At 33.5% G+C, this 4,939-nt stretch overlaps 1 pseudogene; it reads left to right on the forward strand.

Moving 5' to 3' along the window:
• The first annotated feature begins 2,965 nt into the window (after window positions 1-2,965).
• LOC119839789 lies at window positions 2,966-4,435 on the forward strand (annotated as a pseudogene).
• The last annotated feature ends 504 nt before the right edge of the window (window positions 4,436-4,939 follow it).

The following is a 4,939-nucleotide window of genomic DNA, read 5'->3' on the forward strand; positions in this document are numbered from 1 at the left end:
GGCCGAAACTTAACTGATGATTTTGATTTTTTAAGTTTTGTCATGCCCTTATGGCCAAGTCAGCCTGTTTTATTATAAGCGTGAGTTATCCTGTTTTAATTTTACAATTTTGGTTATGGGTATAATGATATGTGGGATAAAACGGAGGCAAAGCAAAGGGCAAATGAAATAGGTAGTGACTTACTGGATTTTGTAGAGCAAAGATCTTGTAGAGCAAAATAGAGAATTTTGCTTTTGGTGGGACAACTGCGCCGGTATAAAGCATAGGTTTCTGGACAAAAGGTAGACAGTAGACGAGGGAGGAAGAGGTATATTTTTATAATATATCCTTACTTATAGGCCACCCGTGATCCTTACTTATAGGATCACGGGTGGCCGAGAGGCTAGGCGTTGCTACGGTTAGGCAAGATACGCAGGTTCGAATCCTGCCTCGTGATCAAATTTTTTCTATTCTTTAAAAATTTCTCATTTAGTTAAGATTTATTTTAAATAGAGTAAAAAAACAATAGATTTCCTAATTGCTTGCTCATAAGTAATTAATACGTTCGCATAAGCAACTGTACGCACCAAATAACACATAATTTACTCAAAATGCTTTGAAGAATTCAAATATAAAATTTATCCACAAACACATTTATAGTAAAACAATAAAAAGGCTCGCCCTCCTATCGTGGGTTTACTCATTACTCATGAAAGGATGTGACTTTTATGACGCAATGGACCGTTTTACATTATTTGTAGGTACAGCAATTCGTTTGAAATATTATTGTTACATTTAGGAGAGATTTTCTTTCTACTCAGGTGTGTACGTGAAATAAGACCTTTCGTATTACCTATGTGATTGCTTTTATTTTTATGTAAAATTTTGTATGTACAAATAAGGCTGAATTTTGAATTTTTCCAAGTAATGGCTTAATTGATCTGACTAATTTTGCGAGACGGATCAAATGATTGATTTTTTGTCATAAGAAGAAGGAGTTCAGTTCAGCCCAAAGGATTTACAACTGATGGCCACCATGCTTATATGCTGTTACCCTACGAATAAGTATTTGTTATTCGTAGCTGTTACCTTAATCATCGTCCGTAGCGTTGAAATGTTGACGAAATTTGCGCCTTATGACCAATTTGGGCAATTAGATGATGGCGACTCCGTTATTCGATGAAATGTCAATAAATAAATCAAGTGCTCAATTCATAGGATTTTATAGAAATAGAAATATGACTGTGACTTAAAATAGAAATGTGTCATTGTGTCCTGACCTTTATCGAGTCTAGATTAATATGTCTAATAACAGATTGTGAAAAGAAATCATTCCAATATCGTGATTACTTCTACTCCATTAATATACTCGCAAATAAATGATTTACTGTTTTTTTCAAGGAAATATTATGTATATACACGTGATAGAGAATCATTTTCATAATTAATTGCATTATTAATAACATTATGTGTAGAAATTTCATTTAAAATATGTTTTATCATAAATTCCTATGTAATGCACAATTTAAGAACATCTTATTCTGATAATTACACAAATACTTAAATAAACTAGGAAGTTTTAAAATATATAAAACATATTCTACCCGCGAGACACGCCACCAAATAATTTCACTCTAAAATTTTTGTATACCTACATGCAGGCGCCTGTTTCAATTTTAATAAATAGGTAGATGCCCATTAAATTATGCATACGTTTCACACTTTCAGATAAAAATGTACCGTAGCTTAAATGAAATGAATTTCCCCAGGCCAAACTAGCGTCCCCGCGGAATACACTCATTTTGCTTATCAACCGCTTCGTGCGTACCCGTTATCTTGTCGTATATTCCTTTAAAGTATTATTTTATAATTGCATCGTGTAACAGTATAGTATGTAAGTTATCTGTGGTATAACACAATATGATCTAGCTGTTTTTTGTTATGAAACTTTTTGTTTTTGTAAACCGTAGTTTCGTTTGAAAACGTCTTGGCTTTATTTTGTGCCTGAATATACGAGTAGCTTAAATAGGTAATAACGATAATCAACACACGTTATATATATTTATTAATTACATTAACGATTTATTTTCCCATTATTTGGACGTTTTAATAACTTAGTGTCATTTAATAATAAGAAGAATTACAAAGACCGTTATTTAAATATGTTTGCCAAATTTCATCCAAATCCAAATATTCGTTTTAGAGTAATTGATTTGCAAACATCCTTACATCCATCCAAACACAAATTTTTCATTTAATAAATTCAATATCAGTTCAAATTGAGCACGTAACCAGATTTTGTTTTAATAAAATGTACCTACTAGTTAGAACGTGCTCAATATTATCTAATAAGCCATGAACTGTACATCAATCCCGCTATATTAACGAACGAAACGTAAAAATTTAATTATATTGTAAAGTATTAATAAGAGTCTGAAGTGGATATAAGGTGAATACAAATAGGTATGATTTTAATAATATTCGGTACGTAATTGGACATATATTACGCGGGAGGTACCGAAGCGGGCGTATAATAGCCCTTTGATGCTAATTCTATTGGCAATATGAAAGTTTAACAGTCTCATAGACATCCAAACAGAACAAGTAATAACAACTAGACTCTAACCGCACCATTATGAAGAAGTTCCCGTTCATGTAATAGGATGATATTAACTTTTGTTTAAATAAGCGGATCCAGACGGTGTACGTGTTTTTTTTATTGATTCACCTTTAATATGTGGCTAGCTTCTTGAAAGCTTTGTATATTTTGAAGAATTATCTGTATCACAACTCATGAAAACTGTGCTTTGTTGCTATTGGGCTTCTTTCTTTCGATAATTGTATAGCTTATACCTACGTTATATTCAATGTTGGTAACCCAGTTGTAATTTGGTTGTAATTGTGGTGTAACCCAGTTAAATAATAATGCATGCTCATTGCTAAACTAGAATTTTTTTATCTTTTTTTTGACATACGTCACTCGTAATGCCTGAAGGTAAAGGTAGACTATATAATGTTCATCCTCGTATATTACTTCATTACTTTAAACAAAAACAATTTTCATAATTACGGAACAAACCGGAGGCTCGATACTTCCTTACCCTTCCCGATCCTTTCCTGTATCACTTTCGTCAATACTTTCTTTATCCCATATCTATCTTAAAAGTCAATAATCCATTTGCCAACGCATTAGGCCTCTGCAAATGTTCACGGGCGCTGGAATGCTTATCTTCAGCCTCTTTACCAGCTACCATTGCCGACTATGACATCAAAAAATAAAAAGATATTCATTTCTTCTTCTAAATGATCGTATATTAAATCGCTCAATCACTAACCGAAACTAATTGGGGGCTTAAATTGCTTCATCAGCAAGTTTAGTGGAATTTATCTCATTAAAGTGTACACAAAGTTAAATGCATACCTATTTACATAAAAAAAATAAAACAGAAACAACTGCAATTGTATTTCATTATAATTGAGGATATTTGTATGAGCCACATTGTTTAAATGGATTAATTAATATTGTTTTTTGATCAGACACGAACGAAATGTTCTATGTTGTGTGAATATAAATTTGGGGTAATATTATATTTCAATATTTCCCATTTTTTCTTCATTTTTAATATCTAAAGATATTAATTAGTTAGAATAATAAAAAAAAAATACAACAGTACTAACTACTGATAGGTACCTCAATGGTGAATCCCACCACCACCCCTGTCAACTCGCTTCTGTCAGTAAATCATTGTTTCAGAGAGCCCGCCTCCTCTGTGATACTGCCCACCTCAGCGGGGAACTGCAGCATGTCGAGCGAGTACTACGTGAAAACAAGCTGCAGAAGCCCCCACGGCATCACAGAAGTCGAATGAAGCCACACACAGTAGAAGGACAACCAGCCTAGCTACAATATGTGAAGGGTGTTACTGACAGAATTGGAAGAATTCTAAATCGAGCTTCAATCAAAACTATATACAAGCCGCACAAGAAAATGAATCAATTCTTGAGACCAATAAAAAGTAATATTCCTTTACAAGAAGCAGGTGTGTACAAGTTAGACTGTGATTGTGGTCTCTCCTACATCGGTCAAACAAAAAGAAGCATTGGTAGCCGATTGAAGGAACACATTGCGGATATCAAGCATAGGCGTCACAAGAAGTCTGCGGTATGTGAACACACTCTGGACAACAACCACTCCTTACGTTTCGACCAACCACAAATCCTCGCCAGAGAAAATAGTTTTTTTCCAAGACTTGTACGTGAGGCTATGAAATTAAAAAACATGAAAATTTCAATAGAGGAGATGGTTTACAGCTTTCCAACACCTGGGATCCTGTTATCAAGAATTTAAAACCCCAGGTCAGACATACCAAAACACCAGAAGACCCTATCAACCAATACTGCCAACATCAAGAAAAATACTCTACACACCAACTGCGGAGAAATAGGTGGAGGTAGTTCACAAACAACAATTTTTGTATGACCTTCAAGACATATAACATCTCAGTCTCCCCGTGACCACGCTCGCTGTAAAGTGTTCGAAACGTCGGGTTAATAATATAATGAATAAAGCTTTTAAATTCCGTTAAAAAGTTTTTAATTTCTAAACTTATACTCGCGTAAAATCAAACACAAGAAAATACTAAAAAAAAACTATGAAAACTGCAAATCTACCTATGTATATACTATTAGTAGTTCGTATAACTACCTACTATATTTAGTTTTCACACACTATTAGCTACAAAAAACGCGTATAAATAATAAAAGCTTTGGCAATTTTATTTAATTGTGTTTTCACTTTTGGGAAGTGACGAGGTAGTTTTTACCACAATACATCCGTTATGCAACCATTACTTTATGTTTTGTCACTGCAACCTAACAGCTATATATAATATTTTACTTCATTCCAAATATATATAGAACCTCTCTCGTTTGCGGAACGTTAGAGAAAATGCTCTTCCA

This window comes from Zerene cesonia, chromosome 4 (genome assembly GCF_012273895.1).
Source record: "Zerene cesonia ecotype Mississippi chromosome 4, Zerene_cesonia_1.1, whole genome shotgun sequence".
Lineage (NCBI taxonomy): Eukaryota > Metazoa > Arthropoda > Insecta > Lepidoptera > Pieridae > Zerene > Zerene cesonia.